Source organism: Magnolia sinica, chromosome 2, assembly GCF_029962835.1.
Source record: "Magnolia sinica isolate HGM2019 chromosome 2, MsV1, whole genome shotgun sequence".
Taxonomy (NCBI): Eukaryota; Viridiplantae; Streptophyta; class Magnoliopsida; order Magnoliales; family Magnoliaceae; genus Magnolia; species Magnolia sinica.
Window position 1 is genome coordinate 86,604,678 of NC_080574.1, and position 17,152 is coordinate 86,621,829.

Below are 17,152 nucleotides of genomic sequence, written 5' to 3' on the forward strand. Positions count from 1 at the left end.
GGGCCTATGATTTCGTGGCTGGTTATGTGTCCTAGACATTCCTGACTTGAGACGGGAGGTTCTCGAGTCAGCCCATAATTCTAATCTTGCGATGCATCCAAGTAGCACGAAGATGTATCAGGATATGAGAAGATCTTATTAGTGGGACAACATGAAGGTTCACATTACTGAGTTTGTATCTCGTTGTCTCACGTGCCAGCAGGTCAAGACAAAGCATCGCTGACCTCCTGGGCTGCTTCAGCCCATGCCCATAGCAGAATGGAAGTGGGACTTCATCTCTATGGACTTTACTCCAGGGTTGCGAGAACGAAGAAGGGACATGACTCTATTTGGGTGATCGTTGACTGATTGATGAAGTCGGCTCATTTCTTACCGATCAGAGTCACAAACTCTGCAGACGAATTGGCTAGGTTGTACATCAAGGAGATTGTACATCTGCATGGAGTTCCCTTGGAGATTGTGTCTGATAGAGATACGCGTTTCATATCTATCTTCTGGACTCGTATCCAAGAAGCGATGGGTGTGAAATTGAAGTTTAGCATCGTGTTTCATCCGCGGATAGATGGGCAGACGGAACGTGTGAATCAGATTTTGGAAGACATGTTGCGAGCTTGTGTTTTGGATTTCAAGGACAATTAAGATGATTGTCTCCCGTATACAGAGTTTGCCTATAATAACAATTTCTAGGCGAGTATTGGCATGGCTCCCTATGAGGCATTGTATGGTCGCCCATGTAGAGCACCATATTGCTGGGCAGAAGTTGGCGAGCGTAGTTTAATTGGCCTGGAGTTGGTGTAGGCGACTTTAGAGAAAGTTGACATTATTCGACGTCGACTTCTGACAGCCCAGAGCAGGCAGAAGAGTTACGCTGATACGAGGCGGTGACCGCTTGAGTTTGAGGTTGGAGACCATGTATTTCTTAAGGTTTCCCCTATGAAGGGAGTTCTGCGGTTCGGTAAGAAGGGAAAGCTCGTGCCGAGATTTATTGGTCCATTTCAAATTCTAGATCGAGTGGGAGCGGTAGCATACCGCTTTGCTTTGCCCACACCACTTGCGGGCGTGCATAACATATTTCATGTTTCTATGCTGAAGAAGTACGTTCCTGATCCTTCGCATATTATCAGTTGGGAGTAGGTGCAGTTGAGCGATGATGCCACATATGTACTGCGATCGATGTGTATCCTAGACAGGAAGGAGCAGGTATTGCGTAGCAAGGTCATCCCTCTTGTGAAAGTACTATGGATGGATCATAGTGAAGAAGAGGCTACTTGGGAGACTAAAGCTGAGGTCAGAAAGAGCTACCCTCAGATCCTTGAGGAATATGAGAAGGTACAAATTTCAAGGATGAAATTTTTCTTTAAGGGGGGTAGATTGTAATGACCCGAAAAATTCGTGCCAAGACCCGAGTACTACCTCTATTTTCCTTAGAAGCTATTTGTGGGTTAATTAGCGTTTAACTCGATTGCTTGTGAAATTAGCATCAATCACTTTAAATTTGATCTGCAGGGCTCAAGACCTGTAGTATTGTTAGCGCTATGTTACTCTGAAATTTGGGATTCAACGCTAAATCCAGTTGCTCTTGGAAATTTTTAGAAGCTTTGGATCGGACCTGGACCACACGTCGTAAGTCCGATAGTGATGATCTTAGACAGTTATGGTCACCATGTTAGGCTTGACCATCACCTCAAAAATCAAGTCCAGATGTTGTCCTAGGTCGATTTGATTGAGTCCAGAGTAAAGAGTGTGAGAACGGTGAGAAATTAAATATGATTTTATGAAATCTGAGTCGTGTCACTTGCACGATGATTTTAAGCAATCTGACCGTTGGATTCTGACCCAATTTCACCCTCGGATCACGGAAGATGGCCCAAGCATGTCATAATGCTTGTGGACCTGGTCGAGTTTCGGTAACCGTTGAATTGAGAGTGGTCCGCCACGGCTGATCTGTAAATCCGATCAGTACGAAAACTCAACCTGACCTAGATCCATGGTCAGTGAGCTTAAGTCCGACCATACGTGGAAAAATGACCTCCGGAAGTGTTCCGTTAGATCGAGAGAGGCCTGATTTGGTTATAACCTAAGTATACCTTGGCCTTGGGGCTATTTTCATCAATGCTAGGCCTATATATAGACCTTAAAACCCTCACTCTCTTTTTCATACGAATTTCCTAACCCTAGCTAAGAAAGAGAGGGGAAAAGAGAAAGTAAGAGAGAAGTTGGTGAATCAGCTTTAGATTCTTTCCTGTTACTCTTCATACTTGAACCATCACTTTAGAATCGTTGTTCCGGCGATTCTAAGTTCCTTCTTGGGTAAGTTAACCTAATTCTAATTTGTTTGAGAGCTTAGAATAGTCTATGTGTTGTTGTAGCTCATTTCTATTCTTGCCTTAGGTTATCTTATCGCCGTTGACGAAGACATATCGTCTGAATCAGTTCGGTGTGCTATTTCTGGTTTAAGGTGCGGACTATATTCGTATAGGTTATGGTTTTCAAGGCTTTCAATGTCAGTTAATGGTTTATTCTTGTTGTGGGTGCAATTTCACATGCTAAATGCTATTTTATTTTGCATTCCTGATATGCATGTGTTATATTGAGATTTGTGTATTCTATGTATATGTAAGTAGTATCGTATACGTATAAAATATGAACATGTGTTTGCCATGATTAATTGTCATGTACTTGTGCTAATTGTATGTGTGTCAACTCCTTGGCAAAAGGAATTGTCCAAATGCGTGTATTCCAACATACGTCATGTATGTTGAACTATGTAGTCTAAGTGTTTGTAGAAATGTATAAATGATCTGATGTGTAATATATTAACCTAGTATGGGCGTTGAGAAGTGATTCGCAACTCTCCTATTGGTATGTATGATTTCCTACATGCAAGTTACGTTCTTTGTTCTTTAAGTTCAAGCACTACTTATGTTGAAATCCATGTTAAGTGATATTCTTCAAATGCTCACATACTGTGTGATTTGAATTGTTGTTCCATTACTGTTCTAAATTGTATATGGAATATGTTTGGGACTATGAAATAGTCCAGGAAATTGGTAATCGGCCTTGAGTTCGTGGCTGAGGTTGCTTTTGCCATGAAGGACTTGATTTAACGAACCTGAGTCATATTAGAGTTGTCGGCAGTGGTTTGGCCACACGGAGTGTTTCCGCACTCTATGTCGTTCAACCCAATGTGCGCTTGTGCTAGTCGAGTTCGTCAAGTAACCCGATTGTCCGATGTATGTTCATCATGTATGGACCCTATTGCTTGAATCTAGGGTACCAAATTTACCGATGAAATCCCATTAACCATTGTACCTTGATCCGCTAAGACTCATAAGTCGGACATGGTGGTATGGGACACCGTGGTCGAGCTATCGGCCTACGCTGGGGTGACGAGCCTCCCCGTAGTGACCAGTGAGCAACCAGACTCGTGAGTGGATAATGGTGGTATGGGTTACTATATTCATGTTGTCGGCCTACATTGATTGGTGACGAGCCCTTTGTAGTGACCTTGAGCATACCTGGATACTGCATTGAGGTGACGAGCCTTAGAGTAGTAACGAAGGTATGATAGGCGTGCATTGATTGGTGACGAGCCCTTTGCAGCGACTTAAAACCATAAGATCGTATGAGATTGCCTAGGACTGACGACCCTAGAATGGATCACTGTGTGGAAATTGATATGAGGAAGGTACCTTAGCTTCCCAATCCTACTGTATGAAAAGGACTAATAACAACTTGTAATCATATTCATGCAGTGCATTTACATGTGCGTGGTAGTCGTTGGCACTACGGGAGGATGTCATGCGTAACGTGAGATGAAGACGCTGAGGGAGTAAGACGAGGGCATGCATCATTCTCCATACATCCTTGCAATAACAAGAGTAATTAGGACATGTTTGATTGTTCTGCTTTATCATTACTGCTTGATTGAATTGATAACATGTTAACCTTTGCTTTATTGTTCCACTGAGTTGATCACTCACTCCCACATTCTGGGACGGTGTTTAAACACCAATTAGACTCTGTCTTAGTTACAGATGTTGATGCGACCCCTGAGGCAGAGCAGTAGTTCGAGGATGATGAGGCCGCATTTTCTTTTATGCAGTTCTCAGGCGGGTTCTTGTGAGCCATGTCCTGATGCGCGGGAATTCTGAGTTTTTTTATGGGGAATAGATGAATTTCATTTTGATGCTTGTAATTTGAATATAAACACTTGTAAGTATGACCTGACATGTATGCGTATTTCAGGGACTTGCACATGTATACTTATGTTCCTTTAAGTCTTTCGCTTGCGTCTTTCACTTATCCTTGAATTATGTTTACAGTTTGGCTTAATCTATTCCATGTTTTATGTACTCTTACAGACAACATACATCAACCATTAAATATGTTGCATAAGTGATGTTTTGAAACTCAGGAGCTGAGTTATGCTCGACCCCCAAATTTCAGGGCGTTACACTAAACCTCTTAGCTAGGGCTAAGAGGTGAAGCTTGTAGCGTGATGGGATGTTTTTTATTGCTTTGATTCATGTTGAAGTTGAACTATCTTCGATTCTTGTTTGATATTTAAGACATACTTTCAGTTTTTAATCATTTGTTGTGACTCAAATTACAATAGATCTGTGATAGCTTTGATTATGTTCTTTTCATGTATTAAGATTATGAAATTAGGCAATCCTGTTGTTCACCATTGTCCCACGAGCATGGTTGGGTGATGGAATCCTGCTTAATCTTCCTAATTCTCTTATGATTGGTTGTGGAATAGGTAAATCATGTTGTTTTCCTTGTCTCGTGGGCATGGTTTTGTGATGGAATCATTTCCAGTTGTCACACCTGTCATCTATTGAGAATTAGGTCAAAGGAAGCTTAGATTTGGTTTTACTAAGATTACTTCTAATTGGATAAGATGGGACTCTGATTCTAGTTGTGTTCTTGAATCAAGCATAGACCTCCTTGATCTCTACAAGTGGATCCTTGGAAACCCTAGTTACCACCTTTGAATATGTTAGTTTTAATCACTTTAATCATAATTACTCTCTCAATTAATTAAGATTTAGATTCGCATCTTCTGCTCGTTCTAGTTCTAGTTACTTTCAAAATACACATGAGATTAGTCCCTGTGGATTCGACCTCGATCTCACCAAGATTATTACTACATTGCGACCCTACACTTGGGGTTGTGAACAAGTTTTTGGCGCCGTTGCCAAGGACTAATGGTTGCATTTTTCTGAGATTAGCTAGTTTTGAAATTAGGTTAAGATTAGGGTTTTTTCGCTTTCTATTTTTAGGTTAGGATTTTTCTGAATTATTTTAAAAACTAACTTAGCTTTCTAATTATAGGTTTAGAAATTTTCCTTTTACGTTTTTAGAAACTATTATCTAATTTTAGGTTTAGAAACTTTCCTTTTTTGTTTTTTCTAATGGAAAATAGGTTGCTTTCTTATTATTATTATTTTTAGAAACTAACTCATCTTTCTATTTTTGTTTTTAGAAACTTTCTAATTTCAGGATTTTTGTTTTAGAAACTGACTTGTTTTGTTTTGTTTTCTTTCGCAGGATCTTAATTTAAGAACTTCTAATTTGGTAACTTCTTTCTAATACCCTCTGTCTTTATATTTTTAGATTTTTATTTCCCTTCTTTCTTTTCGGTTTAAGTTGGAATCTGAATTGAGGGCCGAGAGTGTTTCTTGCCCAAGTAGGTCCGTGACAACACTCAACATCTTTTGAGTGAAGGAGGATTGGTTGAGGGGTTATCTATCCATCATAGGATTAGACACCACTCGAGATCCATAGAGTTAATTGAGGTTATGACTGCCAATCAACCGGTCAATCAACTAAGAAGAGAACCTTAACCTAGGGTTGAGGATTTCTAGGATGAGAATGAGGTGCATCAAGCACCCCTGCCTCGTACTTTATGAGATCATCTACAACCGGCGGGGGTGAGTACACCTTCATGTATGGTTTTTCCAAGAAACACAGGAAACATGAATATCAAGCCTGGAGTGTTCCAACTCCTTCCAAAGTTCCTTGGACTTGAATCTGAAAGCCCATACCTGCACTTACAAGAGTTTGACGAGGTTATAGCCACTTTATACTTTCCTAACGTGTCTGAGGACACGGTTAGGCTGAAACTCTTTCCTTTCTCCTTGAAAGAGAAAGCTAAGACATGGTTGCACTCACTACTCCGCGATCTATTGGCATATAGAATGACATGATGGAGTTCATAAAAAAATTCTTTCCATACCATAAGACGAACATCAGCAGGAAGTCGATCATGAACTTTGCCCAAAAGGAAGATGAAACATTCTTCTAATGTTTGGAGTGGTTCAAGGATCTTGTCAGTTCATGCCCACAGCAGGGGTTTGAAACATGGCGCATAACAACTTTCTTCCATGATAGACTGACATCTTCCATGCATCAATTCGTCTAGACGATGTGCAATGGGCAATTCATAAATAAGAATGTCGATGAGGTGTGGGATTACTTTAACAAACTCACTGAAACCGCACAATCATGGGACATCACCCAAAAATCTAGCACCACATCTAAGCCTACTCAAGCTATGAAAAGAGGTGGGATATACTTGCTGAAAGAGGAAGATTATATAAATGCTAAAGTGGCCAGTCTCGTAAGGAAGGTCGAGGCTACAAAACTTAAGAAGGATAAAGCTAAGGAAGTTGTTTGCGGTATTTGTGCTTGCAACATACATACGATTGAAAATTGCCTAACAATAACTTCTTTTCAAGAGGCATTGAACGAGCAATCGAATCCCATGAACAACTATCAAAGACTTTCATTGGACCCATCCCTAACACATACAATCCTACTTGGAGAAATCATCTGAACTTTAGTTGGAGGAATGGACAAACTACTACTCCTCAAGGAATCCCTAACCAATTCTTGAATTAAGGGAAACTTCAAGAGGATCTGGTCTGGAAACGTATTCAAAACCAAGAGTTTATCACTTAGAGTATATTGTAAACCCTTTAAGACCTTTCAAAGGCCATACAATGGCGTGAGATAAAAAAATTCAATTGGGGAAAAAGAGATTCTTCTAGGCCAACCTTTTGTCATGCCCTAAACTCAGAAACCGGGCTCACAGAATTCTCGATCGCCGAATCTGGCGCCGACAACCTCCACAGTGCCCCATTCTCAGCTCCTGGCACCCATATGCTAGATTCCGATCCTAGGATCCTACAAGGAGCATTTTTAACATGATTTTTTTTGTAATGGAGCATAACTACAAGCATAACCAAGCCACAAAACAACAACACCACATATCCACTGCATTAGAAATTTTAAGTACAATGCGGAAGGGGGAAATACAAGGTGAACAAAAAGCTCCAAAATAATCTTCCATGCGCTCCTGCCTCAGCGCTGCTGCGATCCAATGCCACCTGCACGCAATGGTTGTGCATAAACTTACGAAAAGCTTAGAGGGTGGTGTAAGTGTGTGCACAAGGCAAGTGCCAAGTGTGCAATATCAGAGTAATCCGAAAATATGCTGGTAAGTCCATGAATACTATCAGCCGTACCAAGGTTATACGATGCAAGGCATTGTAAGTGCTCCTTTAGTTGTCAAATTTTGTGGTGCCAAAACGTCAATCTATGTCTTGCGTAGTTCATTGTTATAAATGTTCAAGACATTGCATTACCGCTCTAAGCACTTTACTTCAAGTTAAGAACGAAGAACTACTTCAAACTACTTCAACAAATGCAAGTACAAGCTACTACAGTAGAATGCAAGTACAAGCTACAACAGTAGAAGTGATCTTGTTCAAGACTCAAGTCAGTGTACAACACAAGATGAATTGTTATTCAAGCTATAGAAGATCTCATGTTCAGTGCTACATCAAGTTCAAAGATCTCAAGCTTCACAATCTTCAAAGGTCATCTATCATCTGAAGATATAAAGTCTCGATGTTCATACCTCACTTTCAAGGTATGATTGACCTTAGATTATCCTTAGGGTAGGTCATTTTGAATACATAATTCAATTGAATCATTTTACATGGAATTGGATTGTTCTAAGACTAGTCCTGAACCTTGTTCGACTAGTCCAAGAAATTCTAAGACCAGTCCTAAGTTGGTTGCAATTTTTCAGAATTTTCTGTTCATCCACGACCCGTCCTGGACTCTATTCGACCGGTTGTGTGAACAGTGTCGACTCGTCCTACGACCAGTCCTAGTTCTACGACTCAAAATATAGCAACTAATCTTTGAGTCCTACGACCAGTCGTTGGTATGCTACGACCAGTCGTAGAGGGCCCACAACCAGTCGTAGACACTCTACGACTAGTCATAGAATGGTTTTATCTGATCGCGCTCAAAAAAATTCAAAAATCCGTTTCTCCTATGACCAGTCGTAGTGTCCTCAGGACCAGTCATAGCCAAGTTTCTACAACTATAAATAGAGCACGAATTTCAGAGACTGATAACTCAATTCATGTAAAATCAAGGGATCACTCTGAGATAAGTTTGTGTTCATTTTAAGCTACTTTGTGCATAATTTATATTCTCTTTTATTAACTTTATTAATTTGATTTTGTTTCTACATTTCAATCTTAATTGAAAAGAGGAATTGTGATATTCCTTCTTCTTGGAATCAAAATCAAATATAGCTAGCCCAACTGGTTTAATTTAAAATCAATTAAAACCTAGAACCATTTTAAAGTGAGTATTGGACTTTAAACTTCTACATTCGATCTTCTACTCCGATTGGTTCTTCCGAGTTGCAACAAAAGGAGAAATCCAGGTATTTTACATTTATGTAAATTTCCATTTTGGTTTTATTTGAGATTAAGCCAGAAAAATCTTATTGTGTTGGTTATCTGAGGAGAGCCAGAAAACTAAGAAGTGAGGGTTTTTGAATTATGTAAGCCCTTTTCTAAAAAGACACAATTGTGAAGGTTTTGGGTAAACTTATGAAAACCTATTTTGATAGTGAATGCTAATATCCCCTGTATGAGGATATTAATAGTGGAGTAGCAATCTGTGTGACGATTTTTTAATAGTTGGTGTACACATAGGCGAACCACTATAACTCTTTGTGTTTTGTGGATGTGTGATTTATATTTTCTATCTTTGATCATTCAGATTTATGGGATGTATATGTAAATGTGAATGTTGTAATATTTACATTTCAAGCATTGTGGGGAATGTTGTAATAGTTTAGAATTTATTTCTTGCTATTTCATTTATTTCATTTCTGTTTGAGTTTTTTATATTCAATTTATTCTAGAAATAAGGTTGTCCTGCCATAAACCTTTGGTTTTTATGGTGTAAGGTTGTCCTTAGAACAACATTGATATCAATCTCTCTTTTTGAGGTTGCTTTACATTCCAATATAGTGATTTATTAATAGTGCTATCTTTTATTCATTTACATTCCGCTATTATTGTTTAAATTTGACATTGTCCTATTCCCCCCCCCCCCCCCCCCCCCCGCCTCTAGGACATATAGCTTGGCCATTTCAAGTGGTATCAGAGCCTAATAGCTCGTTTTAATTCTTGTTATTTGGCTTTATTTCCTGAGCTAACCGATCTAAGCTATATATAAGATGTCAAATTTCGATAGCCTTTCAGTCATTAGGCCTCCACCTTTTGATGGCACCAATTATGCCTATTGGAAAGCCAGGATGAGGATCTTCCTTAAATCCATCGATGAAAGTGTGTGGCTAGCCATAGTGAATAAATGGAGCCCTCCTACCACTGAAGTAACTGGGATCGATGGTTCAAAATCAATAAGAGTAACACCTTATTTCTCATGGATTACACTTCAAAAATGTGAGAGTAGTACAAATGCAAAAGCACTAAATGCAATCACTTACGCACTATCACCAGATGAATTCAAAAGAATTATATCCTGTGATTCTACAAAGCAAGCTTGGGATATTTTAGAAATGACACATGAGGGTACATCAATTGTCAAGAAATCTAAAGTCCAAATCCTCACAACCAATTTTGAGGAAATACATATGGAAGAAAATGAAATGTTTATGGACTTCTACAATAGACATTGTGAACTCTATGTGGGGTCTTGGAGATAAAATCCCAAAAGTAAAGTGTGTGCAAAAATATTATGCTCACTACCTGAACGGTTTAATTCTAAGATAACTACAATCCAGGAACTTCATGATACGGATACTATGAGTGTAGAAGAATTAGCTGGGTCTTTACAAACCTACGAGTTAAATTTTAAAGCTCCTAAAGGAAAATCTATTGCCCTTAAGTCTTCTAAAAATGTTTCTTAAGAAAATAATTCTGATTTGGAAAATTCTGAAGACGATATCGCCCTTTTAGCAAAAAAGTTTTACAATATTTTCAAAAGTAAAAAGAGAGTCGATTTTCAAAAAGCAAATGATAAGAAAAGATCTAAATCTAAATCTAAGACTTGGAAATCTTTAAAAGATAGTCAATGTTACAACTACCAAGAATATGGGCATTTAGCAAATAATTGTCCTAAAAAGGACAAACCCAAAAAGAAGAGTATGTTGGGTACTTGAGATGAAACCTCTGATTCTGAAGCCGCTTTTGATTCAGAAGATTCTAAAACCAAGTCGGGCGGTGAAGTTAAAGCCCTTATGACTCTAGCCAAATTCACATTTTCAGATAATGATTCAACAAGTGAAGAAAATCTAAACAGTGAATGTGAAAATGAAGATGATCTTCAAGATGCTTACAATGCCCTATACAAGGAAAGTTGTAAAATTGCTGTGAAACTTAAACTTCAAAAAGAAAAATTTTCAAAGCTTAATGAGAATTTTGAGTCTCTTGTTTTAGAAAAATCTCATATTTCAGATTGTTTTGAAAAATGTAAATGCGATTTGGAATTCAAAACCTCTCAGATTGAAAATCTGAAATCTGAAAATGAATAACTTAAACTTGAAGTCTCTTGTCTTTTGAGTTTAAAGGATACATGGAGATATGCCCAAGGTGATCCATAGTTAGAAAAACTTTTATCTGGATCAAGAAAATGTGGCGATCGATCCAGTTTGGGCTACGATAAGAATATTCCTCCTAAATAGAAGAACACTCCTCCCAAGTTTTTGAGAGGAGAAACTTCAAACTCAAAAGGGAAAAGTAATCAAAATTTTTCTAAAAATTCTAAAACTTTTCAAAAACCTAAAAACAACTATATCAACTATAAAAATCAGAACCGAAACCCTTAGCTGAGAAAATCTAACTCAGTGGGTCACTCTAACAATAACTATAATCAAAAGAAGACCCACTATACTCCTAAACCCAAAACATTTATGAAATGGGTTCCTAAGGTTACCTGCTTGGTTGCCCACACTGCTTTCAAAGTGACAAGCCATTCAAAGTGGTACTTAGACAGTGGATGTTCAAGGTATATGACTAGTGATAAAGGTTTATTCACCGATCTCAAAGACATGAATGATGGTTTAGTCACATTTGGGGATGGCAGCAATTACAAGATTAATGGCCAAGGTACGGTTCAACTCTATAACCTCCCTTTGTTTAAAAATGTTTTATACGTTGAAGGGTTAAAACACAATTTATTAAGCATATCTCAAATATGCGATAACAATCATAGTGTAAGATTTTCTAACCAAGGTTGTGAATTTCTAAATAATAAGGGTTCAGTACTATTAACTGGTTGTAAAACTTCTGAAAACTGCTATATTGTTAGTGAATCTAGCTCATCTAGTCAAACGTGTTACATGGTCCATACCGATGAGACTGATTTGTGGCATAAATGTCTTGGACATGTACACTACTGTAATTTATATAAATTGAGCAAAAGAGAACTAATAAGAGGTCTACCTAAATTACAAAAGATAGACAAAATATGTGACGAATGCTAAATAGGCAAGCAATTAAGGAGCTCTCACAAGAAGGCGAACTCCAATGCAACATCAAAACCACTCGAGCTTCTCCATATGGATCTTATAGGACCTACCAGGATGGAAAGTCGAGGTGACAAAAAATACATTTTGGTAATAGTGGACGATTTTACCAGATTCACTTAGGTAGCTTTCTTAAAAGATAAGTCAGAAACCCTTAATGAAATAAAAAGAGTTCTCAAACGGATTCAAACAAAAAAATGTTCTCGAGTCTGTAAGATCTGTAGTGATCATGGATCTAATTTTGAGAATAGCAGTTTTGAGAAATTTTATACCGATTAAGGAATATCACATGAATTCTCTACGCCCAAAACTCCTCAACAAAATGGAATTGTAGAAAGGAAAAATAGAGTGCTTCAAGAAATGGCTAATGTAATATTGAATAGTATGAAGCTATCTAAAAATCTTTGGGCTGAAGCTGTTAATACTGCCTGTTATATAATTAACCGGGTTTATACGAGTAAATCTAATAATAAAACGGCTTATGAAATGTGGTTCGATAAGAAGACTACTGTCAAATACTTTCGAGTTTTTGGCAGCAAGTGTTATATTCTGCGTGACCGTGAAAATCTGGAAAAGTTTGATACTAAAAGTGATGAAGGGATCTTTTTAAGATATTCTTTAAATAGTCGCGCATATCGAGTACTGAACAAAAGGACCGGTGTTATTCAAGAATCTATAAATGTTATCATAGACGATCACTTGAATACACCTGCCCTAAGTTTAGATAATGATGAAGTTCTTTTAATTAACAAACCAGATATTTCATCAAATCAAACTGATTCTGAATTGAGGACTATTAAAGATCATCCAACCACTTAGATTCTTGAAAACCCTCTCACTGGTGTGCGCACTCGTAGACAACTTGAAGACATATGTAATTACGTATGTTTCACATCCCAGATAGAACCGGCTAACGTAAAAGAAGCTCTTATTGACGAAAACTGGATAGTTTCGATGCAAGAAGAGCTTAACCAATTTGTGAGAAATGATGTTTGGTACCTTGTACCTAAACCTAAAGATAAACATATTATTGGTACTAAATGAATTTTTAAAAATAAGTCTGATGAACTTGGTAATATAATTCGAAACAAGGCTAGACTGGTTGTACAAGGGTACACTCATATTAAAGGAATTGATTATGATGAAACCTTTGCCCCAATAGCTCGTCTTGAATTAATCAGACTATTCATATCCATTGCTTGTTTTAGAAAATTTAAAATTTATCAAATGGATGTAAAGAGTGCCTTCTTAAATGGCGATTTGTATGAAGAAGTGTATGTTGAACAACCAACAAGTTTTGAAGACCCTAAGAGTATTGATCATGTCTATCGACTAAAAAAGGCTCTCTATAGTTTAAAACAAGCTCATAGGGCATGGTATGAAAAGTTGACTAAGTTTTTAATAAGTCATAACTTTCAAATGGAAAGTCTTGATAAAACTTTGTTTGTTAAGAAACATAACGATGATATCTTAATGGTTCAAATCTATGTTGATGATATTATTTATGGATCTACCTGTTCTAACATGACTATTGAGTTTGCAAATTTAATGAAATCTAAGTTCGAAATGAGCATAGTTGGGGAATTGAACTATTTCATTGGGTTACAAGTAAAACAATAACCTGATGGTATTTTTATTTCTCAAACCAAATATGCTCTGAACTTAATCAAAAAGTTCAGATTTGAGAATGGTAAAAATTTTGATACTCCTATAGTACAACATTAAGACTCTCAAAGGACTCTATAGGTAAAAATGTTGATCCTAAGTTACATCGTAGTATGATTTGCAGTTTACTTTATTTAACTGGTAGTAGACCAGATATTGCTTTAAGTGTTGGTATTTGCTCTAGATATCAGTCTGATCCTAAAGAGTCTTGGTTAACTGCTGTTAAGCGGATTATGCGATATATTACAAGTTCAATTAATTTGGGTCTCTGGTATCCATATGATACTAGTGTTCAGTTGGCAGGGTACACTGATGCTGATTGGGCTGGAAATATCCACGATAGGAAATCAACCAGTGGTGGTTATTTTTATATCAAAAATTGTTTAGTTTCTTGGTTTAGCAAGAAGCAAAGTTCTATATCACTCTCTACGGCTAAGGCTGAATACATCGTAGCTGGAAATGCTTGTACTTAGCTTGTTTGGATGAAACATATGTTAAGTGATTATGGAATTACACAGGATTCAATAGTTCTATATTGTGATAATTCCAGTACTATAAATATTTCAAAAAAATCCAATCCACCATTCACGTACCAAGCACATTGATATTAGGTATCATTATATTCGTGAATTAGTGGAAGAAAAAATAATTTCTTTAGAATACATTCCAACCGAGACTCAACTTGCTGACATTTTCACTAAACCGCTCGACAAAAGAAGGTTTAATAAATTAAAATTTGATCTTGGTATGTGCATTCAAAATTGATTATTCATGCATATATGTATCATAATGTATATATATTTGATAATTGATTTGGTTAAATTTTAAGTTTTTATGAAAAAAACATATTTTTATGGATACTCAACCGGTCATGGGTGTACTCGACCGGTCCTGGTACGACCGGTCGAGGACAACTCAAGACCGGTCGTGGAGTGCACTATCCTCTTTTATTTGGGGAAAATCTTTATCTTCCTCATTTCTATCTTACTCTTCAACAAGCCGTGACACGACTAGTCGAACCCTACAGTATGATTCATCAAGGTTAGTGCATTTTATCAGTCTTGCTTGTAGATTCATGGTCCATTTGCTTCAATCTCATCATTAGAGTGCTTGATTTCAAGCTTTGTTGGGTTATTTGGTGTTTTCTTCTCAAATTTCTGATTTTGAGAAAACCCATTTCTCATCTTTTATATCTCCTTAGTTCTTTGAATTTCTTGTTGCCAATGGATGCTAGAGGAAAAAGAAAACAACCTGTGTTCCATCTTCTTCTAGATCTACTCCAATAACTCAGCGCCATCTTTGGTCACCCGAAAATGATCCCTCATATGTACGGGATTTGCGTTTGCGCAAGGTTATTGTTGAAAGAGCTGTTGATCTTAACCACATTGCTCCTTTTGGTATCATTCCACTCCTCCAATTTGTAGGATGGGATAACATCTTACATTGAGGTGGGCCTACATACCAATCTATTGCTCAGTCCATGTTCGCATGTATCTCTGATTTTTCTGCTAAGAATTTAACATTTAAAATAGATGTTAGAGAAGGCCCTTTTGATGTAGATTATCGTCTAATATCTAGCCTTATGGAAATACCTGTTAATAATGAGGGTATTCTTATTCATATTCTAACTAAAAAACCCTAAGAATTAGAAAAACGAATGCTCACGAGAGCATTTTGTAATATGGATGTGCAATGGACTCATAAAGGGAATGCATTCCCCTCAAAGTACTTGTTACCCAGATATAGAGTCCTCCACAGAATCTTTACTTCAAATCGGTATCCGTGTTCTGGTAATAAAATAGAATTGACTTCCTTTATGGTTCGTGTTTTGCACTCTGTCGTCTTTAGTAATAAAGTTTATCTTCTATCTTTAATATGTCATTCCATCATTCAGTTTGGTCTCCATCTAGGTCATAGTGATATTCCATTTGCCTATCTTATGATTGTTTTAGCTTCTCATACGTTGGTTGTTATGCCTGTTGGAGAGGCTCCCGTCCATTATCTTATTTTTAACAACTTAAATATAAACAAGATGAAATTGGAATTGGCTCCTAGCCAAGTGGATGTTGGTGGTGATGGTGCTGAAGCTCGGAATGAAGAAGAAGCTGATGATCTTCCTCCTAATGACATAAACATGGATGATATTTTTGATGAAATTGAGTCTGATTTTGCTAATGATCTAATTATGAACCATCTGAGTTTGATGTGCGTCTGCGTGCACTTGAGGAGAAGGTAGAGAATATGAATGTTGCTCATGATTTATGATTTAAATATATGCGCAAGTATCTTAGGCACTTAAACAAGGGCCTTCATCAACTTGATCTTACCATACCTGCCCCTTCCTCAGAATCTGATTAAGTGATTTACTCTTTGGTCTGTAATAACTTTAAGTCTACTCTTGTTGGGCTGTAAACTTTATTTGGTTTGCTGACTGTAGCTTGCTGACTTTGTTTAAACTAGTTCATGGTATGCGGACTTTAATTTGCTTATATCTTGACTCCTTGATTACTCCTATTTATTATCCTTTTTCCATTTTTCTTCCTTTGTCATATTGTGACAAAAGGGGGAAGAATTTATTTGGCATTGCATATGAATTGATATGTTGATGGAATATGGACTGTGGTACAGTAGCATTTTTTTTGGATATATGTGTGCTACTTAGGGGGAGTAAGTAAGGAGGTGTTCTGCATACTTCATCTTGATGTGTGATGACAACTGGTGCATGATTCTTTAACCAGGCTGTAACTGGTTTTTTTCTTTTATAACCTGTGCATATTTTTTTGTATTCATATTGGTTATATTATTGTTGAGGTTTTGTTACAAATTTGACAAAGGGGGAGATTGTAAATGCTCATTTGGTTGTCAAATTTTGTGGTGCCAAAACCTCAATCTATGTCTTGTGTAGTTCATTGTTATAAATGTTCAAGACATTGCATCACCGCTCTAAGCACTTTACTTCAAGTTAAGAACGAAGAACTACTTCAAACTACTTCAAGAAATGCAAGTACAAGCTACTACAGTAGCATGCAAGTACAAGCTACAATAGTAGAAGTGATCTTGTTTAAGACTCATGTCAGTGTACAACACAAGATGAATTGTTATTCAAGCTATAGAAGATCTCATGTTCAGTGCTACATCAAGTTCAAAGATCTCAAGCTTCACAATCTTCAAAGGTCATCTGAAGATATGAAGTCTCGATGTTCATACCTTACTTTCAAGGAATGATTGACCTTAGATTGTCCTTAGGGTAGGTCATTTTGAATACATAATTCAATTGATCATTTTACATGGAATTAGATTGTTCTATGACTAGTCCTAAACCTTGTTCGACTAGTCCTAACACTGCCTCGACTAGTCCAAGAAATTTCAAGACCAGTCCTAAGTTGGCTGTAATTTTTCAGAATTTTTTATTCGTCCATGACCAGTCTTGGACTCTGTTTGACCGGTCGTGTGAACAGTGTCGACTCGTCCTACGACCAGTCCTAGTTCTACGACTCAAACTACAACAACCAATCTTTAAGTCCTATGACCAGTCGTGGGTATGTTACGACCAGTCGTGGAGGGACTACGACCAGTCGTAGACACCCTACAACCATTCGTAGAACCATTTTATTCGAT